The sequence below is a fragment of the Macaca nemestrina genome, chromosome 12, assembly GCF_043159975.1.
Source record: "Macaca nemestrina isolate mMacNem1 chromosome 12, mMacNem.hap1, whole genome shotgun sequence".
Lineage (NCBI taxonomy): Eukaryota > Metazoa > Chordata > Mammalia > Primates > Cercopithecidae > Macaca > Macaca nemestrina.
The window spans coordinates 7,049,213-7,066,290 of record NC_092136.1 but is presented as its reverse complement, the minus strand read 5'-3'; the positions used below and the strand labels follow the sequence as shown (position 1 = coordinate 7,066,290).

General features: G+C 47.6%; 1 protein-coding gene across 14 annotated transcripts in view; it reads left to right on the top strand.

Annotated features, from left to right (window-relative positions):
- Positions 1-2,462: 2,462 nt before the first annotated feature.
- The window catches only part of LOC105469673 (RAD9 checkpoint clamp component A), an 81,806-nt gene continuing 67,190 nt past the window's right edge, over positions 2,463-17,078 (top strand). For 4 of the 14 annotated variants that reach the window (XM_071074192.1, XM_071074183.1, XM_071074187.1 and 1 more), the window contains exons 1-2: positions 2,467-3,053; positions 6,732-6,795. The gene's annotated coding sequence lies outside the window, so the exon portion shown is untranslated. Of the gene's footprint in view, positions 3,334-3,372; positions 3,886-6,731; positions 6,796-8,498; positions 8,675-17,078 lie in introns of those variants that run through there. The other 10 variants (XM_071074194.1, XM_071074191.1, XM_071074193.1 and 7 more) reach the window with 8 other exon arrangements.

Sequence of the window (17,078 nt, the reverse complement as noted above, 5' to 3'; positions counted from 1 at the left end):
GACGAAAACCAATGTATGTATAACACCACGGTACCGATGTAGAACTCGGTGATATGAACAAATTTTCAAAGTATAGAATAGTATGTTAACATGCTGTTGTCTGTATTTAAAAATATACCGATACCAATATATTTGATTACATAAGCATGGGGTACCTGGAGTGCCTCAAAAGGCAGCTGGTAACAAATCATTGCCTGAGTAGACGTGAAGGACTGGAGGACAGAGTAGGAGCGAGATTTACTTTTCATTTTATATCCTTCTTTATTATTTTTTGCCCCTTTAGCAATTTGTGTGAGCTTTGTGTATACACAGGGTTCCTTTTTTTTTTTGGAGACAGAGTCTCACTCTGTCTTCCAAGCTGAGTGCAATGGTGCAATCTTGGCTCATTGCGACCTCTGTCTCCCAGGTTCAAGCAATTCTCCTGCCTCAGGCTTCCAAAGAGCTGGGATTATAAGCGCGCGACACGATGCGCAGCTAATTTTGTATTTTTAGTAGAGACAGCATTTTGCCATATTGGCCAGGCTGGTCTCGAACTCCTGACCTCAGGTGATCCAACCACCTTAGTTAGCCTCCCCAAAGTACTGGAATTACAGGCGTGAGCCACTGCACCCAACCCATAGGATTCTTAATTTTTGTAGGTTTTGTTTTGTTTTGTAGAGATGGGGTTTCACTATATTGCCCAGGCTGGTCTCGAACTCCTGGGCTCAAGCAATCCGCCTGCCTCAGCCTCCCAAAGTGCTGGGATTACAGGCATGAGCCACCACACTTGGTGCCCTCTTGTCTGTATTTTTGATGCAGTTTCCCCTCCAGTCTTCATTTCCCTGATTGCTGACTTCTGACTTCTTAGAATCCTCTTGGATTCTAGTGGATCCCACAGCTAGTAAGCCCCACAGCTCTGAGTTCCTGATCAGACCTGCCTTCTGAGATGCACAGGCTGCAGGAGGGCAGGGCCTGGCCTTGGCTTCCCCTGACACTCTCACCACCACCCACCCATCTGCAGCCCTAGGTTAGGAATACTGAAAGGGCAGCCTGGGTAGGACTCCTAGTTGGCCACAGAATGAGGGGTAGCCCCCAGTGTTTGCTCAGCAGAATGGATCAGGAATCAGAACTAGCTTCCCTGTACCCCACATCTTGTGGCCCTTAGGCATACCACCCAGATAGGTGCCAAGGATTCCTCTTCTGGAAGGGAGGTAGAGGCTAAATTCTGGCAATGTCTAGATAGCATGTATTGTTAAAATGTATCAAAATGTAGCCAGGCATGGTGGCCCTGTAGTCCCAGCTACTCAGGAGGCTGAGGTGGGATGTCTTGAGCCTGGGAGGCAGAGGTTGCAGTGAGCCGAGATCACCCCACTGTACTCCAACCTGGGTGACAGAGCGAGACTCTGTCTCAGGAGAAAAAAAAAAAAAAAAAAAAGCACCCCTGTATATACTTTTTTTTTTTTGAGACAGAGTCTCACTCTGTCGCCTGGGCTGGAGTGCAGTGGCGCCATCTTGGCTCACTGCAACCTCCATCTCCCGGGTTCAAGCGATTCTCCTGCCTCAGCCTCCTAAGTAACTGGGATTACAAGCGCCCGTCACCACATCCAGCTAATTTTTTGTATTTTCAGTAGAGACGGGGTTTCACTGTGTTGGCCAGATTGGTCTTGAACTCCTGACCTCGTGATTCACCTGCCTCAGCCTGTGCTGGGATTACAGGCGTGAGCCACGGCGCCCGGCCTGTATATACTTTTTCATGCACACATGATCACTAAATCTGTAGGATAAATCTTCTAGAATTCTTGAAGCAAAGGCTTTCTTTCCAAGAAAGTGCACCAATTTATAGTGAATGGCAATGCCTGTGTCCTTAACGGACTACCCAGCCTACACATCAATGTCATCATCTTGCAACACTCCCAGAGGGAGAAAGGGCAGGCATTATGATTACCACCGTTTTTAAGCAATTAATTAATTAATTACTTTTTTGAGACAGAGTCCCACTCTGTGGCCCAGACTGGAGTGCAGCGGCACGATCTTGGCTCACTGTAACTTCCGCCTGCCTCCTAGGTTCAAGTGATTCTCATGTCTCACCCTCCTGAGTAGCTGGGATCACAGGCATGTGCCACGACGCCGGCTAATTTTTGTATTTTTAGTAGAGGACGGGGGTCTCACCATGTTGGCCAGGCTGATCTCGAACTCCTGACCTCCGCTGCTCCACCCCCTTCGGTCTCCCAAAGTGCTGGGATTACAGGCGTGAGCCGCCGCACCCGGCCCAATACCATCGTTTTCTAGAAATGAGTAAACTGAGGCTCAGAGAAGTAACTACTTAGTCTAACAGAGCCGGAATCAGATCCTGGGTTTCTAGATTCTCATTCCAAGAGCCTAACTCGGCAGTGGGGAAGGTGGCTCCTGGGCAGTCAACTGACTGCACAGTTCCGCCCAAGGCGGGACCTGGATCTAGAAGTGCTCGGAGCTCGCGGGTGGGAGGATCAGGATGACTGCTGCTCCCGGAGCCAGCTTTCAACTCCCACCCCGCACAGGAGCCTCAGCAGCGCGAGGCGTCGCCCAGACCAGACCTGGAACCCTTGCAGCACGACCGCGGCGCGCTTCCCTCCGGATCCAGCTCCCACCGTCAGAGCGTCCTCCCTCCGCCGCGCCCCGCTCAGCCCAGGCTGGGGCGGGGCCTCGGAAGCGGTCGCCCTCGCCCCGGACAGGGCGGTCCCTCGTTAGGCCAAGTTTTCAAACGGCAAAATCAACCACGCGGAAGAAACTCTGCCTTCTCTTCACTCCGCATCCCAGACGCCTCAGAGAAACTGCCTTTCAGACCTTCGCGGCCTCTCCTGTGCCCGCAGCGCCCGGGAGCTGGGGACCCGGGTTAGCCACATCGACCGCAACGTTCGCGCGCCACCTTGTGTCCGTTCCTTTAGCTTCCAGGGACAACCCGGAAACCACATTTCCCAGCGTGCCTAGCGCCTCTGCGCAGGCGCAAATAGTTTCCCTCGTTGCCATGGGAACCTCGCCCCTTCTAGAGTCCCGGCCGCTTGACTCAGCGAGGCGCGGTGTGGTTTTTTCCTGAGGTACTCTGGGGCTGGGACCCGGTCTGCAGAAGGTCCAGGGGGCGGCGTAGGGGGATTGAGGAGAGGAGACCAAGCCGGCCTTGCCTCCGGGACCAGCGCTTCCAAAAAATCTGGGGCGTCCCGGCGTGCACACGCTCCTGAGGCCTTGCCGTTGTGAGGAAAGGGGCTGGCGAGGCGACCAGGGTCCGCGATGCCGGGGTCCGGCTGTGGCCCGCGAAGGCCCGCTCGCCCGCGCCGGCGTCTTGTCACCGCGAGCCGAGGGCCTTTGCGCGGCCGACAGGTACTCCCGGGAGCTGGCAGCCCACGGGGAGGGTTCGCGGCTCAGGTGAACGCGGAGGTAGAATCAGACAGGGCGGTGAGTGCGCCCGGGGCTGGATCTGGCTCAGCCGCTGGTGGATTCGGAACCCGGGAGGCCCCCAGGCCCTGTGGGCTTCGGTTCCCCCGCTCTGTAAAATGAGGCTTGGACTGGAATTCTAGTGCCCATTGCGATTCCGTTGCAGAGCCGTCCCTGGCTCTGTGTGACCTACGAGTTCCTTCTTCTGTAAAATAAGGAGGCTGAAACGGATGATCCCTAACGTCTCTTCCGACGGTGCAGTATGTTACACACTGCTGGCTCCATTGCCCCTTATTGCACCCCAAGTGCAAGAAGAAAGAAAGGAACCTGGGATGATCTGAGCAAGACTCTCAGCTTGGGATCTAGAGTCAGAGAAACTTGGGTTTGTGACTTTGGACAAACTTATTACATCTCTTGAGACTCAGCTGCTTCATTTGCAAGATTGGGGATAATGTTAATACTACCTCCGGTTTTTGAGGATTAAATGAGATGACACATGTAAGTTTTTAGCCCAGGGACTGCATAGAGGAAGTGCTATCCCAGGTCCCAGCTATCGTTTCTGACAATTTCTACAACAGTCCCTAGCCACCATAAGACCTTTTCTTAATTTTTGAATTCACTTTATTTCTGGGCAAGTTCATTCTCCTAGGAAGGACGGTTTTTTGTTTTTTGGTTTTTGTTCGTTTGTTTGTTTTGAGACAGTGTCTCACTGTCACCCAGGCTGGAGTGCAGTGGTGTGATCTCTGCTCACCCCACCCTCCTCCTCCTGGGTTCAAGCGATTATCGTGCCTCAGCCTCCTGAGTAACTGGGACTACAGGCGTGTGCCATTACTCCCGGATAATTTTTGTATTTTTTGGTAGAGATGGGGTTTCTCCCCATGTTGGCCAGGCTGGTCTCAAACTCCTGGTCTCAAACTCCTGGCCTCAAGAGATCTGCCCACCTCGGCCTCCCAAAGTGTTGGGATTACAGGCGTGAGCCACCACACCTGGCTAGGCAGGATGGTTTTGTAGGCTGATTTTGATGGGGAAACCTGAGTCTTTTTACCCAAGGTTGGATGCTCAAGGCCAGTGTATTGCCTCCATTCAGCTGTAGGCTGAATTATAGCGTTACCACACAGCATTTAGGGAGGATGCAGGCTTAATGCCACATAGCAGGGTAGACACTTAAGGTTCATAGAGGATATGAGTACTTACATGTTATGATGCAAAAGCAGCTGAATATAGAATTATGTATTTACATAAGACTGGTTACTTTCATGGTTGTAAGGAATGCATAAGAATTCTATGCTGCTTGCATTGAGTTCAAGCTTTGTGTTAATTGAGAAAATTGTAACAAGGAGTTTTAAATTAATGAAAAAAGTATATATTTTAAAAATCTGGGAACATCCAATAATTTCACAAACAAGCCTTCATTCGTCCAACAAACATCTTGTCTCACTTTATCTTCCAGGCTGGAGGGCAGTGGTGTGATCTCGGCTCACTGCACCCTCTGCCTCCTGGGTTCAAGCGATTCTTCTGCCTCAGCCTCTCAAGTAGCTGAAATTACAGGCACACACCACCATGCCTGGCTAATTTTTGTATTTTTAGGAGAGGTGGGGTTTCACCATGTTGACCAGGCTGGTCTTGAACTCCTGACCTCAGGTGATCTGCCCACCTCAGCCTCCCAAAATGCTGGGATTGGCCGGGCACGGTGGCTCAAGCCTGTAATCCCAGCACTTTGGGAGGCTGAGACGGGCGGATCACGAGGTCAGGAGATCAAGGCCATCCTGGCTAACACGGTGAAACCTCTTGTCTCTACTAAAAAATACAAAAAAAAACTAGCCGGGTGTGGTGGTGGGCGCCTGTAGTCCCAGCTACTCGGGAGGCTGAGGCACGAGAATGGCGTGAACCCAGGAGGCGGAGCTTGCAATGAGCTGAGATCGCTCCACTGCACTCCAGCCTGGGCGACGGAGTGAGACTCCGTCTCAAAAAAAAAAAAAAAAAAAAATGCTGGGATTACAGGTGTGAGCCACCGTGCTTGGCTTTCCATGAATATTTTTTGAGCACCTACTGTGTACATGGAACTGTGCAGGGTGCTCTGAGGGATATGAAGATGTAAAAGACACTTTCTCTGCTCTCAGGAAATACAGTCTAGTAGAGAAGATCAATTATGCATTAAAAACATAAAATTCAAGTAGAAAGTGATGTGTCATAGAGAGGCCCAGGTTACTGCTCTGAAGATTCAGAGGCAGGAGACATCGCTGCCGAGTCACACTGTATAATGAGAGAATAAAAAAGACAGCATTTGAAACTCCTAAAGCATGTAAACAATGTAGATATGCCAAGAAGTAGGCAAAAGATATTCCGGGCACCCATTCCATAACTTTGAGATACATGAAGGAGAGCTGTCTGTAGCCCTGATTAAATGGTGAGCTTCTGGGAGGCAGGGAGTAGATTTTGGTCAGTGTTTTCCTCCCCTGATTGGCACATGGCTGCCATGGTAAATATTAGCGAATGAGTAGGGGCTACGAGTTTCGTGTGGAGAGGAATGGAGCTGTGGTCTCTATATTACCCTGAAGCTCTTTGATTAGACTCACATGCTGTCTCAGAGCCATTCTTCTAGGGGAAAGAGGCGAATCGGCAGATGATTATGGGGCAAGGGCCATATTGTTGGCATCTTTAGTGCAGTACCAGCTGAGAGCCCAGGGAACAAGGTCTCATCAGTGGATAAGGGGTTTGTGAGCCTGTTTCCCTGGAACCAAGGTGAAGAACCATGAGGGAAGGAAACGGAAGCATAGGACCATGCAGCAGTCCTCAGACCAGTGATGGACACTCCCTTGACTCTTGTGTCCATTCTTGGGTTTTCTTTTTCTATGGCCCACTCCTTCCTAGGGAGATTTCTCTCCCATCTGTGACCCAGTTGGTAGTGGGAAACTGTGTCCACCATGCCAGCAGATTGCCAAGACCTGCCGCTGCCGCACAGGAAGGAAGCTGGCTTCAGCACACCATCTTCAGGCTGACTTCCAGGGCCCTGCCCTTTTCCAGTTCTGTCCAGGGCTGAACCTGCACTAGGAGCTAACCTTGAAGGAGACCCCTTCGAGACAGGTGTTTAATGGCCTGTGGAGGGGAGAACGACCTCAGGAGCTGGGATAGCAAAAGTAGAAAAGATTAAAAGGAGAATGGCCTGAGGACAGGGCAAATCCTCCCCCAAGTCCTGTTTAATTCATCCAAGGTCTAGATTCCCACTGGAATCTTCTGTTGCTCAGAAGGTGGAGTCATCCTCAGAAAAAGGAAGCTGGGGAGAGATTAAGCAGATGCAACCAGACAGGGGATAGAGCACAACTGACTGTCTTTTTTGTCCCTAGATATGGGATGTTGGAGGACATCTGGGGACCACAAATACTCCTTCTCCTGGAGATGCAACTCAAGGTGAGCCTTTATACCATCCTTCTGGCAACCCGTGCTCCCTCTCCAGAGAATGGTTCTTCCTTTTCATCCTTCTTTCCCACTTTACTCCCGCTCCACGGGCCACAGGTAAGGGCCTGCAGGGTGTATCAGGATTTCCTTATAGCTAAGTGCCATGTGAAGCCTGAGTAGCTCCAGGCCTGGTACTTGATAAGAGGTTATGACAGCCCAGAGCCTGCCATGGAGGCCTCTGTCTGCCTACTTCAAGGGCATTATGGTCCTATGCAATTTACTAAGCACTGGCACTTACATGTGATCTCATTTAATCTCAACAGCTGTAAGGTCTTGTATTGTGACTTTCACTTTTCCACGTGAGGGATCTGATTTCTTAGGTTGTAGGTCAAAGAACTAAATGATACCACTGAGAGCAGTGATCTTTCCACCGCCTCCATAATCACTGACAGGGTGCCATCTGTCTGCTAGTGAGAACACGGTCCTAGGTTAACCTGAAACTAGACCGAGACTCTCCTTTTTTCCCATTTCAGCTAGAATTTCCTGCCCATTTTCCTCAGTGTCCTATCCCAGCACAGCTTCTCTGTGTCATTGGACACGTTTGATCTGAGTTTCTCGCTCTCATGCCCTCATACATGCTGACTTGTTCTCAGGGCAGCAGGTCCCATCAGAGAGCTTGTGCTCTTCCCCTTGACTCTGCCAGGTGCACCCTCTCCCAGGTAGGCACCCTGGGTAGCTGTGAGACTTTAGGGGATTCTGTATCTGGGTTAGAGAACCAGGAATAGGAAAACTGTTCCCCTGCTGGGTGGGGAAGGAAGTTAGCAAAAGTTTGCCTGATGGGATTGGCCTGGATAGTAATGCTACACCCTATGCGACCCCATCTCATTGGCACCCCTGGCAGAGCAGCTCAATGAGCCATAGAGGTAAAGGTGGAAGGTGAGTGTGGCAGGGAAGGTAAAGGCTCAGGCTAAAGGCTAAAGAAGGGTCCCACCTGCTGGCATAACTCAAGCCGGAGCCATGGAGGTGGAGGTGGGAGACACGTTTGGGTAAAGGAGGATGCCCCTGGGGAGAGGGAGCTGGTTATATGCATCCTACATAATTTATCTTCATATGGCCTGAGAAGGCTTGGAGCTGGCCTGCTTTGCCCAGAACAGCAGCAGCCTGTCTCCCCAGGCAGCGCACACTGCTGTGCAGTTCCTCTCTTGGTTTGGCGGACGGACTCCCATCCTCTGATGGCCCTCGAGAGACCTTTTTCACACCCTCCACCCTCCCTGGTGGCTCAGCTAGATGCCTCCTCCAGCTCTATCCGCCGTCTGAGATCTGATCATCCCAAATGTTCCTATGCCAGGCTGAACTCTGCCTTCTCAGAATGTCCTCACTCCTGCCAACCTGAAGCTCTTATTTTCAACACAGAAATGGGAAATTGGGAGGGAGGCTGAGTGCCATGGGGCCTAGAGTATGTGGTTTGGAGGCAACCAGTGGAATCATTCTGGGGTTAATGGGATGCCTGAGCTGATAAGCAGAGATCCCCCCGGCCCCTACTCCCGAATATCCCTGTGGTGGGTGGCGCTGTGTGGAGCAAGGCCTATATGCAGCACGATCCGCAGGTGGTCCCCACTTGCCCACCCCACCATCCTGCTGCAGCTTCACCCTCACCCTCCACCTCAGCCCTGTTCATTTCTCTCTTCCCTCTTTCCCTCCTCTCCTCCCTCTAGGTAGTGCAAGCAGCAGCTGTTGACCCCAGTGGCACATATGCTTGCCTGGCCTATCTGCACTTGAGCTTCCTACGGGTGCCCATCTTGACCTGCATGCTGCAGGACTTGTGCTTCTGTGCAGATACCTCTGATTCTTCTCCTCTTCAAAAGGAAAAAGGACTCAGATAAGAGAGGAGGTTAGGGAAAGAAGACTTGAACTACTTTTTTTTTTTTTTTTGAGACGGATTCTTGCTCTGTCATCCAGGCTGGAGTGCAGTGGTGTGATTTCAGCTCACTGCAACTTCTATCTCCCGGGTTCAAGTGATTCTCCTGTCTCAGCCTCCCAAGTAGCTAGGATTACAGGCGCATGCCACTGTGCCTGGCTAATTTTTGTACTTTTAGTAGAAATAGGGTTTCACCATGTTGGCCAGGCTAGTCTCAAACTCCTGACCTTGTGATCCGCCCGCCTCGGCCTCCCAAAGTGCTGGGATTACAGGCGTGAACCACTGCACCTGGCCCAGACTCTCTATTCTTTTGCTGAAGGCTTTTATCAATCTGATGCCAGCCTACGTTTCTGGCTTTCTCTCCCAGAACATCTTAGTATGTACCGTTCACTGTCATCACACTAGACTACCAACTGTTTCTCAAAAACACTTTTTCTGCCTCTTCACCTTTGCTTATGCTTATCTTTCTATCTGGGAGGGTTCCTTCCACCATTCATCTCTCCATTTAAAAATATTTTTTGAGCACTTTTTATTTTGAAAAATGTCAGTGCAGAGAAGTTGAAAGAATAGTACAGTGAACAGCTATGTAACCTACACCTGGATTCGCCAGTTGTTATTGCCATGTTTCTTTCTTTTCTCTCTCTTTTTATCCTGGACCAACTGAAAATAAGTTGCGGGCATTATGACACTTTACCCCTAAATATTTTGGTCTGTATCTCCTCATAATAAGGACATCATCCTGCATAACCACAATCTTTTCTTTTCCTTTTTTTGTTGAGACTGAGTCTCACTTTGTCACCAGGCTGGAGTGTAGTGGTACGACCTTGGCTCACTGCATCCTCCACCTTCTGGGTTCAAGCAATTCTCCTGCGTCAGCCTCCCAAGTAGCTGGGACTACAGGCGTGCAACCCCATGCCCAGCTAATGTTTGTATTTTTAGTGGAGATGGGGTTTCACCATGTTGGCCAGGATGGTCTCAATCTCTTGACCTTGTGATCTGCCTGCCCTGGCCTCCCAAAGTGCTGGGATTAAAGGCATGAGCCACTGCGCCTGGCCAGTCTTTTCTTAAAAAAAAAAAAAAAAAAAAAAAATCTGGGACTGAGTGTGGTGGCTCATGCCTGTAATCCCAGCACTTTGGGAGGCCAAGGTGGGAGGACCGCTTAAGGCCAGGATTCAAGACTAGCCTGGACAACATAGTGAGATTCCCATCTCTACAAAAATATTTAAAAATCAGCCTGGGTGACAAAGTGAGACCCTGTCTCAAAAAAAAAAAAAAAAAAGATAATAATGTGATTATTAGGCCAGGCATGGTAGCTCATGCCTATAATCCCAGCAGTTTGGGAGGCCAAGGCAGGAAGAGCACTTGAGCCTAGGAGGCTGAGGCTACAGTGAGCAATGTTCTTGCCACTGCACTCCAGCCTTAGCGACAGAGTGAGACCCTATCTGTTAAAAAAAAAAAAAAAAAAAGTTAAAAATTAACTGGGCATGCCAGGCGCGGTGGCTCACACCTGTAATCCCAGCACTTTGGGAGGCCGAGGTGGGTGGATCATGAAGTCAGGAGTTTGAGACCAGCCTGGCCAACATGGTGCAACCCCGTCTCTACTAAAAATACAAAAATTAGCCTGGCATGGTGGCAAGCACTTGTAATCCCAGCTACTTGGGAGGCTGAGGCAGGAGAATCGCTTGAACCTGGGAGGCAGAGGTTGCAGTGAGCCGAGATCGTGCCACTGCACTCCAGCCTGGGCGACAGAGAGAGATTCCATCTCAAAAAAAAAAAAAATTTTTTAACTGGGCATACTGGTGTGTGCCTATAGTCCCAACTACTCAGGGGACTGAGACAAGAGGATGGCTTGAGCCCAAAAGTTTGAGAGGCTGCAGTGAACCATGATTGCACTGCTGCACTCCAGCCTAGATGACAGAGTGAGACACTGTCTCTAAAACACAACAAAAAATAAAAATGTGGTAAAATATACATAAAATTTACTATTTGGCTATTTTAAAGTATATAGTTGTGGCATTACGTACATTCACAGTGTTGTGTAACCGTGACCACTATCCATTTCCAGAACTTCTTCATCATCACCAACAGAAACTGTACCCATTGAATGATAGCTCCCCATTCCCCCTGGTAACTTCAGTTTTACTTTCTGTCTGTGAATTTGCCTCTTTTAATTACCTCATATAAGTTGAGACACACATTATTTGTCCTTTGATGTGTGGCTTACTTCACTTAGCATATTGTTTTTAAGGTTCAGCCATGTTGTAGCACATGTTCAGAATTTCAGTCTTTTTTTAAGGCTGAATAATATTCTCCTATATGGATAGACCACATTTTGTTTACTGATAGACATTTGGAATGTTTTAGCCTTTGGCTGTTGTGAATATGCCACCATGAACATTGGTTTACTAGTATTGGAATCACTGCTTTTAATTCTTTAGGGTACATACTAAGAGTGGAATTGCTGGATAATATGGCAATTCCGTTAACTTTCTGAGAAACTGCCACCTGTTTTACAAAGTGACCAAGAAATAAAAATGCAATATTATTATCTAGACTACAGATCATAATTACATTTCTCTAAATATCCCTATGTTTTCCATTACAGCTTTAAAAAAATATCTGATTCAGGATTGAATGAGGGATCACTGATTGTATTTGGTTGTCATGTCTCTTGATTCTTTCTTAATTTAGAATGGTCTTCCTGTCTTTTTGTTTTTCATGACATTGACATTTTTGAAGAATCCAAATTGTCTTGTAGGATATCCTTCAATTTGGGTCTCTTTGAATGTTTCTTTATAATTAGATTCACAGTAAGCCTTTTTGCAAGAATACTACATAACACTACAAGAATACTAAGGATATTGTATAACATGTTCTTCCTATTCGTTGCATTACTTTAGTCATGTAATGTTGCCTTATCCCATTATTGATGATACTGAGTTTATTTTACTTTTTATTTTTATTTTTTCTTTTGAGGCAGAGTTTCACTCTGTCACCCAGGCTGGAGTGCAGTGGCACGGTTTCCGCTCACTGCAACCTCTGCCTCCTGGGTTCAAGTGATTCTCCTGCTTCAGCCTCCCTAGTAGCTGGGATTACAGGCATGTGCCACCATGCCCAGCTAATTTTTGTATTTTTAGTAGAGACAGCGTTTTGCCATGTTGGCTAGGCTGGTCTTGAACCCCAAACCTCAGGTGATCTGCCTGCCATGGGCTCCCAAAGTGTTAGGATTACAGGCATGAGCCACTGCGCCCAGTCGATACTAAGTTTATTTACTCGGTTAAGATGGTATCTGCTAGATCTCTCTATTGAGAGGGAGCTCTTTTCCACATGTAAAAATAAATAACTTGTTGGGTGGTAAGTTGAGACCATGTGAATATGCTGTTCCCCAACAATCTATCAGCCATTGGCCTTAGTGTTAATAATCCTTGCCTAATTTATTTATTTCATTGTGTTTGTAATATTTATTTATTTATTTATTTAATTTTAGAGACAGGGTCTTGCTATGTTGCCCAGGCTGGAGTGCAGTGGCTATTCACAGGCGCAGCCATGCATACTACTGCCTCAAACTCATGGGCTCAAGTAATCCTAATATTTACAGATAGAAATTTTTTTTTTTTTTTTTTTTGAGACGGTTTCTTGCTCTGTCGCCCAGGCTTAAGTACAGTGGCGTGATCTCGGCTCACTGCAAGCTCCACCTCCTGGGTTCATGCCATTCTCCTGCCTCAGCCTCCCGAGTAACTGGGATTACAGGCACCCGCCACCACGCCCAGCTAATTTTTTTGTTTTTTTAGTAGAGACGGGGTTTCACAGTGTTAGCCAGGATGGTCTCGATCTCCTGACCTCATGATCCGCCCAACTTAGCCTTCCAAAGTGCTGGGATTACAGGCGTGAGCCACTGCGCCCGGCCAGAATTTTTTTTTTTTTTTTGAGATGGAGTCTCACTCTGTCACCCAGGCCGAAGTGTAATGGTATGGTCTTGGCTCACTGCAACCTCCGCCTCCCGGGTTCAAGCTATTCTCCTGCCTCAGCCTCTTGAGTAGCTGGGGCTGCAGGCACAGACCACTACACCTGGCTAATTTTTGTATTTTTAGTAAAGACGGGGTTTCATTGCGTTGGCCAGGCTGGTCTCGAACTCATGACCTCGTGATCCGCCACCCCCCCCCACCCCCCGCAGCCTTCCATAGTGCTGGGATTACAGATAGAATCTGTACAGAGGTGTTTTTTTTTTTTTTTTTTTTGGATGGAGTCCTGCTGTATCACCCAGGCTGGAGTGCAATGGCACGATCTTGGCTCGCTGCACCCTCCAGCTCCTGGGTTCAAGCAATTCTCCTGCCTCAACCTCCCAAGTAGCTGGGACTACAGGCACACACCACCACACCTGGTGATATTTTGTATTTTTAGTAGAGATGGAGTTTCTCCGTGTCGGCCAGGCTGGTCTCGAACTCCTGACCCCAGATAACCCACCTGCCTCGGCCTCCCAAAGTACTGGGATTATCGGCTTGAGCCACCGCACCTGGCCTACAGAGGTTTTAAGTTAAAATGAGGTCTTAGGGTGGACCCTACTCCTCTATGACTGGTGTCCTCATAAGAGAAAATTCAGACATAGACACATAACAGAGGAAAGATGATGTGGAGACAGCCATCTACAAGCAGAGGGGAGAGAATAGAACCTAGAACAGATCCTTTTCTCATGGCCCCCAAAAGGAATCAACCATCTCAACACCTTGATCTCAGACTTCTAGCCCCCAGAACTGTGAGAAAATAAATTTCTGTTGTTTAAGCTACCCAATCTGTGGTTCTTTGTTATGGCAACCTGTCTTAGTCTGTTGTGTGATGCTATAACAGAATATCTGAGACTGGATAATTTATAAAGAACAGAAATTTATTCTCTCATAGTTCCAAAAGCATCCAAGTCTTCTGATTGCATCCTCACATGGCAGAAGGCACAAGAACAAGAGAGAATGAACTCTGTGTCTTTACACGGCAGAAAAGCAGAAGGGCAAGAGAGAGTGAACCCACTCCCACAAGCCCTCTTCATAGTGATATTAATCCATTCATGAGGGCGGAGTCTTCATGATCTAAAAACATCTTAAAGGACCCCACCTTCTAGGCCGAGCATGGTGTTTCACACCTGTAGTCCTAACACTTCGGGAGGCCGAGGCAGTCAGAACACCTGAGATCAGGAGTTCAAGACCAGCCTGGCCAACTTAGTGAAACCCTGTCTGTACTAAAAATACAAAAATTAGCCAAGCGTAGTGGTGCATACCTGTAATCCCAGCTACTCAGGAGGCTGAAGGAGGAGAATTGCTTTAACCTGGGAGATGGAGGTTGTAAGGAGCTGAGATCGTGCCACTGCACTCCAGCCTGGGCGACAGAGCAAGACTCCATCTCAAAAAAAAAAAAAAAAAAAAAAAAAGACCCCACCTTCTAATATTATTGCGTTGGGGACTGAGCTTTCAACACATCAATTTTGGGGACACATTCAGACCACAGTACAACTCCAGCAAACTAATGTAGACCTATGCCTAGCCATATTAATAACTACTTTCAATATAAACACTCCAATTTAACACTCCAACTAAAAGACAGCAGCCTGGGTGACAGAGTGAGACTGTCTTTAAAAAAATCAAGATCCAACTATATAGTATCTAAAAGAAATATACAGTTGACCCTTGAACAGCATGGGTTTGAACTGCCTGGATCCACACAAGTTTGTTTGTTCCCTCCCCTCCCCTCCCCTCCTCTCCCCTCCCCTCCCCTCTTCTCTCCTTTCTCCTCTCCTCTCCTTTCTCCTCTCTTTCCTTTCTCCTTTCCTTTCCTTTCTCCTCTCCTTTCCTTTCCTTTCTCCTTTCCTTTCTCCTTTCTTTCTTTTTCCTTCTTTCTTGCTTTTTTTTTTTTTTTTTTTTTTTGACGGAGTCTTGCTCTGTCACCCAGTCTAGAGTGCACTGGTGTGATCTTGGCTCACTGCAACCTCTGCCTCCCGGGTTCAGGCAATTCTCTGCCCCAGCCTCCCAAGCAGCTGGGATTACAAGCACCTGCCACTACGCCTGGCTAATTTTTTTGTATTTTTAGTAAAGATGGGGTTTCACCATCTTGGCCAGGCTGGTCTTGAACTCCTGACCTCGTGATCCACCTGCTTTGGCCTCCCAAAGTGCTGGGATTACAGGCATGAGCCATCATGCCCAGCCAGTTTTTTTCAATAAATACATTGGAATTTTTTTTTAGAAATTTGCAACAATTTGAAAAATGTACAAACCAACCACATAGCCTAGAAATATTGAAAAATTAAGAGAAAGTTCGGTATGTCATGAATGCACCAAATATAGATACTAGTCTGTTTAATCATTTACTACAATGAAATATAGATAAATCTATTACAAGAAGTTAAAATTGGCTGGATGAGGTGGCCAAGACCTGTAATCAGAGCACTTTGGGAGGCCAAGATGGGAGGATCACTTGAGGCACGTGCATACTGTCCTAGCTACTCAGGAAGGTGAGGCAGGAGGATCACTTGAGCCCAGGAATTTGAGGTTACAGTGAGCTGTGATCATGCCACTGCACTACAGTCTGGGCAACATAGCCAGACCCTGTCTCTACAAAAAAATTGTTGAAAAAAATTTTTTTTTTTTTTTTTTTTTTTGAGACGGAGTCTCGCTATGTCACCCAGGGTGGAGTGCAGTGGCCGGATCTCAGCTCACTGCAAGCTCCGCCTCCCGGGTTTTTACGCCATTCTCCTGCCTCAGCCTCCCGAGTAGCCGGGACTACAGGCGCCCACCACCTCGCCCGGCTAGTTTTTTGTATTTTTTAGTAGAGACGGGGTTTCACCGTGTTAGCCAGGATGGTCTCGAACTCCTGACCTCGTGATCCGCCCGTCTCGGCCTCCCAAAGTGCTGGGATTACAGGCTTGAGCCACCGCGCCCGGCCGAAAAAATTAACTGGGCATAGTGGTACACACCTGTAGTCCCTGTTACTTGGGAGATTGAGGTGAGAGAATCGCTTGAGCCCACGTCAAAATTGCAGTGACCCGTGATCATGCCACTGCACTCCAGCCTGAGTGACAGAGGGAGACCCTGTCTCAAAAAAAAAAAAAGAAAAATTTCGATGCCGTATTAAATCATAACTGCATAAAATTAGTACATACTGTATTACTGTAATAATTTTATAACCACCTTCTGTTGCTATTGCATTGAGTTCAGTTGTTTCGAGTATCCACTTAAAATGCTGTGACACTAATCATCTCTGCATGAGCAGTTTGCCCTCTAGTAACTTGCCTATTGCAGTAAAAAGGTGATCTCTTGCAGTTCTCATGGAGTTTTCATTGTCTCGTGCAATACCACCTTGAATTTCGGCATAGGACCCAAGTGAAGTGCCACTATTAATGCTGGGAGCACTCCAGGAAGCAGAGAAAAGTTATGACATTTCAAGAAAAATCTGAGTTGCTTGATATGTTCCACAGATTGAGGTCTGTACCTGTGGTTGTCCACTATTTCAAGATAGATGAATCCAGTGTAAGGACTATTGTTAAAAAAAAAAAAAAAAAGAGGAAATCGGTGAAGCTATACCAGGAGGTGTGAAAATCTTGCACTTTTTGCAAAATACCTTTTTATGTCATATTGAAAATGCAGCTTTTATGTGGGTGCAGGATTGCTATAAGAAAGGAGTACATGTGGACTCTAATGTGATTTGAGAAAAAGTGAAATCATTACATGACAAAGCAAAAGGAAGGTGAGGGATCTAACGCTAGAGAATTTAATGCCATCAAAGGATGGTTTGGTAGTTTTAGAAAGAGGTTTGGCTTTAAAAATGTCAAGAGAGGCTGGGTGCGGTGACTCATGCCTATAATCTAGCACTTTGGGGGGCCAAGATGGGAGGACTGCTTGAGCCCAGAAGTTTGAGACTAGCCTGGGAAACATGGCAAAACCCTATTTCTGCTAAAAGTACTAAAAATTAGTCAGGCATGGTGGCATGCACCTATAGTCCCAGCTACTTGGGAGGCTGAGGTAGGAGAATCACCTAAGCCCAGAGGTCGAGGCTGCAGTGAGCTGTGTTGGTGCCACCGCACTCCAGCCTGAGTGATGAGAGTGAGATTCTGCCTCAAAAGAAAAAGAAAAAAAAAAAGTCAAGATAACAGGAAAAGCAGCTTTTACTTACCAAGAGACAAAAGATGAGTTCTGAGATGCCAATAAGAAAATAATTGAGGCCCAGCGCGGTGGCCCACACCTCTAATCCCAGCACTTTGGGAGGCCGAAGTGGGTGGATTGCTTGAGTTCAGGAGTTCAAGACCAGCCTGAGCAATATGGTGAAACCCCATCTCTACTAAAAACAAAAAAAGAAAAAAAAAAAGGCCGGTCGCGGTGGCTCACGCCTGTAATCCCAG